This window comes from Polyodon spathula, chromosome 2, assembly GCF_017654505.1.
Source record: "Polyodon spathula isolate WHYD16114869_AA chromosome 2, ASM1765450v1, whole genome shotgun sequence".
NCBI lineage: Eukaryota > Metazoa > Chordata > Actinopteri > Acipenseriformes > Polyodontidae > Polyodon > Polyodon spathula.
In genome coordinates this window covers 22860753-22874786 of record NC_054535.1, presented here as the reverse complement: position 1 = coordinate 22874786, position 14034 = coordinate 22860753, and the positions used below count along the sequence as shown (strand labels likewise).

Sequence of the window (14034 nt, the reverse complement as noted above, 5' to 3'; positions counted from 1 at the left end):
TAAAATCAGCAGGAATACAGGGGAGGACATGTACATGGATACAAAACTGGTTAAAAACCAGAAAGCAGAGAGTAATTGTGAGAGGTGTAAAATCAGATTGGGGGGATGTACTTAGTGGGGTACCACAAGGGTATGTACTTGGACCCTTACTGTTCTTCATTTATATAAATTACTTTGCACAAGATACACATTGCAAGATTGTTAAATTTTCAGATGATACCAAACTTGGGGGAGTAGTATAATGCAGCCCAGCTAATTCAAAGGGATTTTGGCTTTCTCTGTAACAGGGCAAACTTACATTTTTATGTTAAGAAACGTAAAGTATTGCATATCGGGTGTAATAATCCAAGTATAGAATGAACAGGATAGAAACAGGGGAAAGGGACTTTGAAAAGGAAAAAACCTGGAATGCAAATCTACAGAGGTTAGGGTAAGATTATAGAATGCCCTTATTGAACCCAACCTAGGTTACTGTGTGCAGACTTGGTCACCTCACTACAAAACAGACATTATTGCACTCGAGAAGGTACAGAGAAGGGCAACTAGCTGATCCCAGGACTTGATGACAATAATCTCTTCAGCCTAGAAAAAAGAAGGGAAAGAGGGGACTTGATTGAAGTCTACACAATCATAAATGAAACAGATAAGGTTAAGCGAAGACACTAATTCAAATTTAACACAGTGAGCAAAACAAGAGGGCACAAATGGAAGTGAATAAAAGTATGTTTAGACCAGAAGATAGGAAGCACTTTTTTTACACAGAGCTCTAAACACATGTATTAGCCTGCCAGGTGAAGTAATAGGATCTAAAACACTGGGAACATGTAAAAAAAATACTAGATTCTGTGCTTTTAAATGAGTTTCCCCAGTGGGGGAGAATGATTTTCTAACAAGGGACGAGCCTTAAGTTTTCCAATGTTTGTGTGACATATGTTAAAAAAAAAGAAGAAACAGACAGTCACCTCCTTATATCACCAAATTCTGATACCTTTAAACATTTACCAAACAATTTTAATGATAGTTGGATAAGCAGTTCTCCAGATATAAGAAAATCGAGAGACCTCCCTCAAAAATACAGGTGTTCAATAATTCCAAGGGGAGAATATCGATAGAGAAGTATGCTAAAAGTATGGTAAAATTCTGTGATGTTACAGTCTCAAAAGAATCAGGCCCAAGCCCTGTAACAATGGAACTAATCCAACGACTCTCACCAAAAGGATCCGATGATATTATTTAGATTAAAAAGATGAATGCTGTCTGATCCTCCTCTATTCCTATTGACAATTCTGACTGAGGGAAGGTGGTTTCAGTTTCCATGTTCTCTGAAATTGTAAACACTGCTTGGCAGGCCTGATTGACATTTGGTGTTTTGACAACACAGGAAGGCAAGAGATAAAGACTAATTTAGATTAAATTAGGAAATTCAGCAGGAGAGTGCCTATTGAATATTACTTGCTTTCAAAACATTCAGTTAAATAGAAACACACGCCTTTTTCCTGCCTAGTACCAAGTATTGTAGCTTACAATTGAGATTAAAAATGTAGACACAACAATACTGAGCCTTTTCAAATCAACTCAACCACAACTTTAACCGGACACCTATAAACCTGACAAACTATATGAAGCTGATTTTCAACACAAAGAGATTTTTTTGTATTGAATTTGATTTTTTGTACTGTGTGTCGTCAGCCAAAAGCAAGAACTGCCACATTTTTAGATGACAGAAGTTAATAATAACAACCTTTACTGTTCAATTGTTCTACATATGCCCAGCATTTAAAAATATAAATATTCCAAATTAAAGCAATTTTATTTAAATTTAAAAGACACAAATACACCTAAGAGACAAACAACGGCTGTCTTTAAATCTGCCAACATTTAACAGACTCCAAGATGTGGTATTCCTAACTAACTTAGAATAACTGACTTCTTGTTTTAGAAAGCTAATGTCTTCCTTTGTGGAAACACGAACACAGACACAAGCAGTGTCCTCTGTATTGTCTGGGTGTTGGTGGGGAGGATGGGTGTAGGGACCATAGAGAGCTCAATGGAGCAGATCAGTGGGTAATCTTGCCCCAATTAGAAAGGTCTAATTTTTAACCACTCCAAACATGACACTGCAAGGCCCCTGCGTTGTTTCACAGGCCCGTGCTCGTTATCTCTCCCTCTCTGCGCCCTGGGAAGGGTCTCAGGTTTAATTAGCCCCCCTGAACTCTAGCCTGACCGCTGTTTTCAGGTCGCTCCACTCTTCCAGGCTCCCATCAGGGAATCTAATTGCATCTAATTGAGCGCTATGCTCAGGCAATGAGGTGCAGAGGGTGTCCGCTGCAGCCTGTTTGATTCCAAACGGTTTGCTTCCAGACCTGTTATTTTCTTTAGTCTCTTTTAAAGTGTAATCCTTAGCTTCAGCCCACCCATGAGGGTGACTGTGCCACTGAAATGATTCACTCACAGAAGATATTAACTTTCTATTGATTGACAGTCAGCAAATGCTGATTATGGGACACTTTACTGTATATGGTCTAGTTTTTTTTATTTTTTTTTTATTTCAGTTCTTGATTAATGATATGCGGTTTGTGGGACTGATTGTTGCTTCTGCTTGGATCGTTATTTGCAATACTTGCTTACGATTCCTTCTGAAAATACTTCTCATGGCTGATTTTTTTCTGAAGTGAGATGGTGAGGCACATTAACAGTACTCTGCAATGAATACCGTCAGTGACCACACAAAGTATACACATGATAAGAGATTAGGACAATACATAAATGTCTATTAGGACAATGTAGACAATTTAGAATTAAATTGTTGTTTTTTTTTCTATGGAATAAAGAGCCATTTTAACACATCTTGGAGTGTTTTTAAATATGGATTTTAATTCATTTTTAATATTGATAAGTTTGTTAAATTTTTACAACATAGCAAAAAAGGAAAGCATCAATTGAACACAAATGCAACGTTACTCACTGCTATTGAGACGACACTGGTAACATTGAAATGATATTTAATCCTCAGAGAGTATAACCATCACACTGAAAGAATGAGCAACTCCAGATTAAATCCAGAAAAAAGGTGGTAATTTATGAACAAAGGGAACTCTTTCAGCCACTGGATTAAAAAAAAAAAAAAAAAAAAAAAAACGAAGCAAACCAGTCACTCTACTTTTAGGCTATTCTTAAAGCTTTTTTTTTTTTTTTTTTTTTTTTAGATTATATAACATTTTTGACACAGACATAAGAGGTCTATTCAATTGATCTAAACAATGACAAACCTGAATATCACCATCGTTTCATATTAAAATGCTGCCAATACTGGCAGCTGAATTGTACAGACGAGTGTGTGTGTGTGTGTGTCCCCTTTCTCTAAGTAATTTGATAGGGTACTAGATTTACTTTACTATACTTTGTATTAAATAAAAGACTATTTGTTTACATTTTGAAAACAGTTTTGGCCCGCAGTTTTTTCTTTCTTTCAGGGTTATCAGCATAAAATAATATAATCTAAAATTACAAATGTTTTGTTTGTATTTTTAAATACCTTGCTGTTAAAATTACACACAGTGCAAGTGGCTAATGTGATTCTATCCCTGGGGCAGGCTGTAAATAAGACTCCTAGTGCATAGCAGTTTCACCCATTCTAGGTTTTACTACAAGCTTTATTAGCCCCAGTGTACAGGTAACAAGCTCAGGTGTGTCTTATTTAACATAGTAAAACCAGGAATGGCTCAAACAGCTATGCAATGTGTATCTTATTTGTATCCCTGTGGGGCAGCATACTGTACAATATAATATTAACAAGTTAATATAAAACTGGGACTATAACCACAGGTACACATTTAAAAGTTCCAACAGTTACAGGATACAGGGCCTTGAGGGGCACTTGTAGTTACTGTTTAGATGTTTTGCCTTTAGGCACTAAATACCCTGACATCTCTGAATAGATAATCGATAATGTTTATTAAAATCTCTTGCATGTTTTTCAAGAGGAGACAATTATCTGTTCAGGGATACAAAGATATTTAGTGAGCAGTTGTACTGCTTTCCAAGATAAACATAACATTTTGGGTTCCTACCTACTTAAGAGATGTCTTGCTCCTTAAAATATTGATCATATTTTTAAAGAGGAGACCATTTTCTATTCAGGGCAGTGGTGGTGTCATGGCAAATTTCAATCCTCCCGGCATAGTCCTAACCCTTGATAAAAATGAGCAATAAAGCCTGTATAAAATAAACACAGGTAATGAGCTATATTTTCTGCTAAAAAAAATAGGAAAACTATATTCTTTTATACTAATACAATTGCTCAGAGAAAATGTTTATTTTTAACAAGTAATAATTTTTTTTTTTTCTCAAAAAGATAGGTGTCAAAATTATTGTCACCTATAAAGACTCTTATTAATAAAATCAAACATAATTAAATCTGCATTTGCGTTGTACTTTTTTAAGTACATCTCAGTCTTAAGAAACTGTATTGTGGTCTTCCATGGCTTCCTGTTTCACTGGGGTATATAAATGAGGCAACACGCATGTACAATTCATTTGTTATCCATCACCATGGGGAAAGGCAAAGAACTTAATATAATAATTAAGAAGTGGTAACAGTGTTAAATCTGCCTGGTAATGGATGTAAGTGCATCTTGCCCCTATGCACAGTAAGAAAGATGGTTCGGGAGGCAAAGAAGAATCCAATGTGCCACAGCTGGAGAATTACAGAACTTGGTTGCATCTTGGGGTCACCAAGTCTCCAAATCTACAAATAGACACCACCTCCATGCCAACAGCCTATTTGGAAGGGTTGCCAAAAAAAAAAAAGCCTTTATTAAGAGCAACCAACAAATGTGAGTGCCTGGAGTTTGCTAAACGGCATTGGCACTTGGATTGGAACTGGGTGCTATGGTCAGATGAGACGGAACCAGAACTCTTTGGCCAGGCACACCAGTGGTGGGTTTGGCGTCGAAAGAAGGATGCGTATGCAGAAAAGAACCTCATGCCTACTGTAAAATATGTTTTCCTTCCACTGGTCCTGGTGCCCTTGTTAAGGTCAACGGCATCATGAACTCTACCAAGAACCATGACATTTTAGCCAAAAACCTGGTTGCCTCTGCCAGGAGGCTTAAACTTGGCCGCAAGTAGATCTTCCAACAAGACAATGACCCCAAGCACACATAAAAATCCACAAAGAAATGGTTAATTGACCACAAAATCAAGATTTTGCAATGGCCATCTCAGTCTCCGGACTTGAATCCCATTGAAAACCTGTGGTTTGAATTGAAGAGGGCAGTCTATAAGCTCAGAATGAAGGACATCAAGGATCTGGAAAGATTCTGTATGGAGGAATGGTCTAAAGATCCATTCCAATGTGTTTTCCAATCTCATAAAAAAATTTAAAAGAAATATAGAAAAAGGCTCAGTGCTGTTATCCTTGCAAGGGGAGGATGCACAAAGTACTGAAAACAAGGGTGCCAATAATAGTGACACAATTTTTTTGGAAATAAATTTACAATTTGAGAAATGTGTAATTTTGGTTGATTCCCTTGAATCATGAATAAAGTACAATATATTCCACATGTCGGAAAATAACAACATAGCTCATTACCTGTGTTATGTATTTTATACAGCCTTTTTTGCTCATCTTTATCAAGGGTGCCAATCATTTTGGAGGTGCCTGTATATAATCGCATCACTCGATTTTCAAGGTGTGGTATCCGAAGCATAATCGTCAAGTCCAGAGAAACATCATCTGTAATTGACAAACCCAGGACTGGAAGACCCAAAAAGCTGTCTAACAAGGATGAGATAATATCCTTAAGGAATAGAAAGAAGACACGCGTTGAATTGACAACAGAACTGGCACACGACTTAAAGGATGTGTTGCAGTAAGAATACCTCTGTTAAGAAAGGGAATCAAGACGAAAAGACTAAAACATGCACAAGAACGCAGAAATTGGACTTTGGATTGTTGATGGACGGACAACGACACCTGTGCCTTCTGCCAGTTCTATTGTCAATTCAACACACTCATATTCTCAAATTTTGCATTTAGATAATACATTTTCCACTGCATGATTGAATGTGCTTTCGTCTGTCTTGTGGAGATGGTTAATGGGATTGTAAGGGATATTCAAGTACAGTCAACACTCACATATCCGACCCTATAACATTTTGACTTCAGTGACAGTTAAACGAGTGTGACGCTTATCTGATTATTTCATCTGATTTGACGTGTATGTAGGTGAGCACATTGTAACCTGCCCCATACCACCCAAACAACCCCCTGCCCTGCACACACACACACACACACACACACACACACACACACACACACACACACACACACACACACACACACACACATTCTGTACGGAAAGAAAATATGACTTAGGTTTGAGGAACTGTACAGGGAGAAGTATATTGTAGCGCATATTTTGTTTTCTTTCTTGGCACTGTTCCATTTTATTTTTCTTCTTATATCTGACAAATCACAAGAGATGGCTCATGAGGATGGTAGATTCTTCATGGAAGATTTGATTCTACAGGGTCAAGGCAAGATATTTACAGCAATCTGTCTTGAATGTTTAACTATTTGTTAGTTTCGTTTCTTCATCCAGAGGGGTCTTTCATTGATTCTTTCATTGAAATTTGTAAGCGCACGAATTGGGTAAATAACACAGCAGTAAGATAAACACTTGTCCGTTTTTCAGGGAACACAAAAAATATACACAATGTCAGAAAATTTTGGTACAGTACTATATTTTCAACAGAAGTAGTAGGCTATTTTAATGCAGAATGATATGATTCTGACAATATCACTTGACAAAATAGACGACATGTGGACTGTAATACAGTACATGCTTTTAAATCCAGCACTTATTGTACTAGCATTATGTAAAATTCCCCATTAACGAACCAACTGCAAAACGAAATCAAAATGTTACCAATGCACAGAGATATGTAAAACATAAAAGGCAGTGGAATTTAGCAAAAACACCAGTTTCCAGAATTAAAACAGTATTCAAAAATCAAAATATAGTGCTCGATAAGGCCCTAATGTCACAGTTCACTTTCAAATGAAAATGTACAAAAACAAGATCACAGATTTTAAAAAAGTGCATCACAGTATCTAAAACTGTTTAATGATTGATTTTATTCTTAATACAACGTTGGTAAAACGCGAATGACGTGTATCAGGGTAACGGATATCCAAGTTCTGACTGTACATTATAACCAATATTTCTGGATCTGCATGACTTGTACAGCCTTTTTTAAAAATGACATACTACAGAAGTTTTAGATTACCTTGGTGGCATTCTTGTTTGCATAGTTGACACACGTGTTGTGACTCTGCCAAAAGAGGAACAAAAAAACAGTGAGGTTAGATATAGGCACTCTCTCAAGCACAGTTTATCAGTGTGCTTTTGTGGGCTCAGACACTGTGTTGAGGTCTTCAGCCGTATAATCAATGCTTGCAGTTGCGTGGAATAGAGCACAGCCAGTGACAAACATGCATGCACAGATAAAAGTTGTGTTGAATTCTGCCAAACAATTTTTTTTTTTCTTTTTTAATTCCAGTTTGTTTCAGACTCTTAAATGTTCTGTTTTTACAAAGTAGCTTTTTATCTTAGTTCTTCTAATTTTACAATGGAAAAAAATGTTGTTTCTTAATTTGTTTTATTAAATTTTGTATTGCACTGGTTTTAATTGAATGGTTTAATTGTTCTTGTGTGTGTGTGAAGCGCTTTAGGATCCTTGTATGAAAGACGTTATAGAAATGTGAATTGTACTGCATTGTTCTGAATGCAATAACTAACACTGGAACAGGATGATCTTTAGGAAAGTTGATAACCTAAGGAGGACACAATGATGTTCTTCAGGGCCACGTGAAGCACAGGAGATCAGAGTACCCACCTGCCAGAACACAGTGGAGACCAGCGTTTGATTGGGCAGAAGGAGGCCAATGACCTGGAAAACAAAGAAAGGGGGCATTAAAGGGATGCTAGCTAACAAAATAATTCCTTATAGGTCTCTAAAGTGCAGTTTTGAAAGAAAAACATAAACCTTGATTTGCACATTTGCCCCCAATATTATTAAGTATTGTTTATAATTTATAATAATATATGAACACTTACTATTGGTGTCCCAAAAGGCACATAACCTGTAAAATTCACAGCAAGAGATTAGTATGGCGGGGGTAGAGAGCTGTTAACATTATAGTGGCTAAGTCCATTGAATTACACTTACAGCTGTTATCATATTAGTCACCATATCAATAAAGGGTTACAGAGAAAATTGTAACCATGCACAGTGCAGTGAGACCAGACTAAGAGACAAAAGGGTTTATTAAACTTAAACCTTTCACCGATGGTGTGAATTCACAGCAAGTCTGGACAGTGACTCTCAAGCCTAAAATGTTGTTTGAAAACAGTCCTTTATTTATAGGACACTGTGCTGTTTAAGTGTATATATGAAAAGGAGAACACTCATTGCCGTCAGGCAAATCCAGTGTTTAGTGACAATTCATCTGCAATACAAACATGTTAGGTGATGTCTTTCTAACTAAACAGTGTGACAAGCCATTTCAGGAATTAACCATTTCCCTGCACAGATACGCTTGTGTAATTATACAGTGGAGGTTTAAATGTTTACATCTGGTGCCCCATACATAGTTTTTAAGAAGCTTGCTATTGGAAGGTTGGAAGCTCTAAACACTATAAAGTGTTTCACGTTTAATAAAAAACACAGCTATGAAAATAAAACCTGATTCCCTTTTCAAATTTCTGTTCAGATGTCATGATCCTAGTGAAGGCATTGAGATCGAATGTCAGACATGTCAAGTCTCACACACTCAGCCTTGCTTATGTAATGCAATAAATAAATTAAAATAAAATACAAAATACAAAATGTGTGTGTGTATATATATATATATATATATATATATATATATATATATATATATATATATATATATATAGTTATAAGCAAAATGTGCCATATACTGTACTAATCAACTGAACACGCCTGTAATCACGTGATGAATTGCATGTGGTGTATTACACACACAGCTTCTGCTGCTAAAATGGCTACGAAAAAAAGACCAGCAGACTGAGGCAAATGAAACTTACAGAATTATTTAGACCACCAAAACATTAGATGAAACATTGTGTGCTTTAAAACAGTCTCCTCGTTCTTGATTGTTCTTCTATTTCATCAGTAAGGGCTGAAGGTCTGTTATTGAGCAGATAAGATCTCTTATTTTATTCATTCCAATTGCACGTTATTACAATACCTTAACAGCAAGTATCAAAGTATGGAAACATTTTACTGAGTTTTTGAAGTTTAATGATTCCTAAAGTTCTGTAATATGTCAAAGTTGTACTGAATTGTATTCTTTGATGATTTTCAAAGTTTGGTATCTGGTATGTTTAATTACAGTATTTCATTACATTAACTGTAAGGTGTTAAAGTTTTACTGAATTGCATTAATTTAATGATTTGTAAAACTTTGTAATTTTGTATGCTTAATGTGATAGGTTACTAGCTATACATCATCAGTAGGTACGTGTGTACTTGTGTATGCTAACTTTATTCTATACATTATTACAGGTACAGTAATTGTTATTAATACTTGTTCCATTATCCATACACATCGATCATGTGAACTAGTATCAGTCCCAATTAGTTTGGATAACTGACTCTCTACTGTACCTAGATATTGGTGTTTTATACGAAATATCCAATTTTGTGCACAAGAGGGTGAAACTGAACCCAACACAGTGCCTTGGGCTGGAGTAGTACAGCTGCTGTCCAGTGTCGCTTCTAAAGTGTTGTTCCAAAAAAACAACTTGTGGAGCTTAGAATTAGTTTAGCAGCAATCCCAAGAATAAATTGCCACAATACAGTATGCAATGTGATCCACACATGGAAATGGGCTTTTTCTCTCCCCCCACGAGCTGAATTAGTTTGACTTTCCTTAGCAACTCTGTTACTACATATTTGCACCAGGAGGTGTTTTAAACAAAGTCTTAAAGATACTATAGCACTATATTCTATTATTATGTGTCAGAAAAGTGAAACAGCAACTAAAATGCATATGCTGCTGCAGTTTAACCTGTTTTGATGTTGTTATTTGTTAAGCAAGCACAAAATGTAAATACAATTATAGGAGTAAAGTCATAGATAACGGGGAGGGGTCCATCAACAGACAGTTCAGTACTATTAATACTGTCTTTATTAAATCAAGTATAATATTTACTGTACACATTCGTACTACAAAAGGGTTCGAAATCACTGAAATTCATGCTCCAATTTTGTTTACTCGCTGCTGTAGCTACTCCTTAAAACAGCTCATTGTATTGAAGGTAAGTGGATGCCCTCAAACCTCTTTCCAATCTTATTTTTACGCTCACAAGCACAATAGCAGATATCACAAGTCACTGGCCCTGCGGGTGTCTGCTTGAGCTCACCATGGGAGATGCATACCTCCAATCCCAGGATTGCATGGCCCAGCAATGAAACAGTAAAGACATTACATATGACATGTACGTACTGTTGGTATAGGTCAGGGTAATGGGTTCATGTATGTTTTCCTGATACCGACTGTTCTAATTTTGTGTTACTACCATGGACAGTCTTGTCAGTCTATATCTATAACACTCATTAGGGTGGAAAGTATGATGTTACTGAGACATGGTATGGGGGGGAAGAAAGAGAAATTACTGCTTAATATGGTATGACAACCCTCCCTGCTCTTCTTCAAAAGAGACCTGGTGTGATTTCATATTTATTTCACTGAAGAAGCAGCCATAAGCCTTCATTATAGATGGAGTCTGAAAGGTTATTCTAATAAGCACTGCACCCGACATTCGAAATGGCATGAATATCTTCTCCTGGGTGTCCGGGTGGATGATAGCCTGCAATTAAAGATGATATTAGATATGGTTAACTTGGTGAAAATGTCAGGAAACTGCAAGACACCAACCTGGACTAAATTACTCAAACAAAATTGGTAGACTGTGTCTTAAAAGAGTAAGTAGTGGGGTTCTGAAAAATATATCGTTATACATCTCCACATGTTGCTACAACTGTTTAAATAACATACCTGTAATTTTTCTTTTCATTGTTAACATCCTGACAACTTCTTAAACTTATAATTTAAAGTCTGTTTCAAATCTCTTTTCAAAATGGATGCTTTAGTGCACTGGGGTTTCAGATCTGTCCTCTAAATCAATGCAGGAAGAGAGATTTAAAAAATACCCCTCTATTTACTCTTTAATGTGTTATTGAACATGCTGTAAGGTTTGCAACTAAACACATTACTTACCATTGCTCCCTGCTGTGTTGCACTGTATGTATTCCTGCAACATCTTTTCAACATAAATCACAAATGTTTCGATGATTTATCTATAAACACTTATTTTTGCTTCACATTGGATCCTTGCCATTAAACTGTCTTTATGCATTATAATATCTGCAGTTTCTGCTTTTTCAAGCACTAGGGGCTACTAAAAAAAAGTAGATTTTCTGACATTGAGGGACACATATTATCATTGCACAGCGCACTCTAGCTCACTGGAAAAGCATTGTGCACTAAAGTATGTGCATCACTGATATGCTTCCCAACCTAACTTCAGAGCATCAGCAATCTAAAAAAAAAACAGCAATAGAGAATCATACTGAACACATATAATAGGATATAAACAGGTAAGAAAATAATATAACAAAGTAGAAAGTATAAATAATATAAAGTATAAATCCCTGTAATAAAAGAGCCTGTATCATGTGCACTCTATACTGGTAGAGGTGAGACCATTTCCACCTGATTTATTTGCAGCTGATTTTGTATTACTAGGTCAATCAATTAAAACCTTTACTTATCCAGACGAGTCATTTGAGAACTAATTCTCATTTACAATGACAACTCGACAAGAAGATCACACCATCACAGCAAACAACATAAAATACAATTTAGTAAAAAAAACACAAAATCAATCTTAAAACATAAGACATAAAACTCAGGAGCAACATAGTAGGCACAGATGTCAGACAGCAGTGTGTCAACCCAAGGCTAAAAGCAACCTAGATATGAACTGTTTAATTTGAACTTTTGTTTAAACTCCTTCCAGTCACTGGCCGCTACAAACTGAAATGAAAAAAAACAAAAAGTCTAAACATTCATACTACTACTAATAATAATAATAATAATAATAATAATAATCTTGGTATTAAAGATTTGATAAAAAGTTAAAACAGTTTACCTGCTTGATCTTCTGGGCTTCCCACAGCTAGGGAGAGAAACAAAAAACAGTATTAGCCTATGGGGTTAAAAACATACAAAAATAACAATAACAACAACACAATAAGAGCACATGCCCTGTGACAAGACTGTATTCCACTCCAACACTGAGGTGTGTAGACTCTACGAACTGAGCTGGAAAACAGCTCCTGCTTCCATCTCTCCATGCTGAAGAGAGCCAGCTATTCCACAAGGAGCTGGGACCAACACCAATGTTCTAATACTCTTCAATTTCCAATTAGCAGGAAAACAAAACTAACATGTACCATATTACAGACAAAACATTGGGAGTTAAATAAACCTGGTACGCCTACATATTAAAAAAGGCGACGTACAGCCTGCTGTACAGTAGGACGTGTTATTTATTTCAGACGTGGTTCATGTTTTGGTTTCTTTAGTGTGAGAGCTTTGTTGACCCAATTATATGAATGAATACGAACTTGGTTGTTTTTCAAGCAAAAAGTCTTTAAGCAGGGTTTGTTGGAATATTTGTCCAAGTTCTAGAATTGAGGAGATCCACACAACTGCACAAACATGGATTACACTTACCCAGATAACAAAAGGTATGTGTTTTTAGGTCTTCCTCATCTTCCTCGACGGTCGGGAGTCCAGCATCTCTCTGACGAGCTTTATAGAGGTGTATGTGAAGTTTTGCCTCACCTTGTGCACATTTAGTCTCTTTTTGAACTAGCGTCTTGTATTGACTGTCACCTTCTCCTGCTGGTGTGGTGTGATACAGGCGCCTCTTTCTTACACCTGAGCATACATTTTCCTGTGAACTGTCACGGGTATCAGATCTAGACAGAAAGGCTAATGAATCTTTAGCTGTGGGGGGTGGAGGACCATCGTGGTGGACTGGCAGTGAGGGATGCCATTGTAAAGGACTACTTCTAGAAGGATTCTCCATTAAATACTTGACCATTTATTTTGATGTATCCATTAATATATATAATATGAAATAAATAGGTAATCCCCCCCCCCCCACACACACACAACACTGCACACAAACACGCACTTAAAAATAGCTGAACATCATATATATAAAAACAATAAAATGCTTTTTTTTTTTTAATTAAAGCTATACCACTTGCTTTCCTTTTTAATTGCATGGATACAAAACTTATCCATTTATCCAAATATGTAAATATTATAGCACTCTATTTGGACATACAGTATACTGTTTGCTATGACAATTCAAACAAAATATTGATTCTATGATCATTTAAAAGCTAAATCCACTTCCACAGTAGGATCACAATAATCCTGCCATTTTGGATCAAAGTAAACCCGATCTCTTTATATTCTGAAAAAAACAATTGCAACATTTAATCATGATTAAAAGTGCGATCAGGACTACCAAAACGAAATCCGGGTCACATTAATCCCGATCGCATTTTGATGTTTTGAAAAACCCAATTTCACAATACAATCCAGATCAAGCGCAAAAATCTGATTACCAAATTTTTGAAAAACCAGCTCAAGCTGGTGATCAATTCGATTTTTAATTAAATCTTTATATGCTCAGGTCACAAAATAAGTATTATTTTTTGTAAGTAGGCCTACAAAGTATTTGTTCTCAGCCTTTGAAATTAACTCTGCTAATGAGAACTTATAGTACAGACTCCTTTGTGCCTTTGCAACTGAGAGTAAAAGATTACATTTAAAGAAGAATGGTCATTCCATCCATTGAAAGATTAAAAATGCACACATCACTGTACTAGAAAAAAGTTGGCTGGACAAAAACAATA

The 14034-nt window shown here is 36.2% G+C and overlaps 1 pseudogene; it reads right to left on the bottom strand.

Moving 5' to 3' along the window:
- The window catches only part of LOC121294266, a 67503-nt pseudogene that overhangs the window by 40848 nt on the left and 12621 nt on the right, over window positions 1-14034 (bottom strand).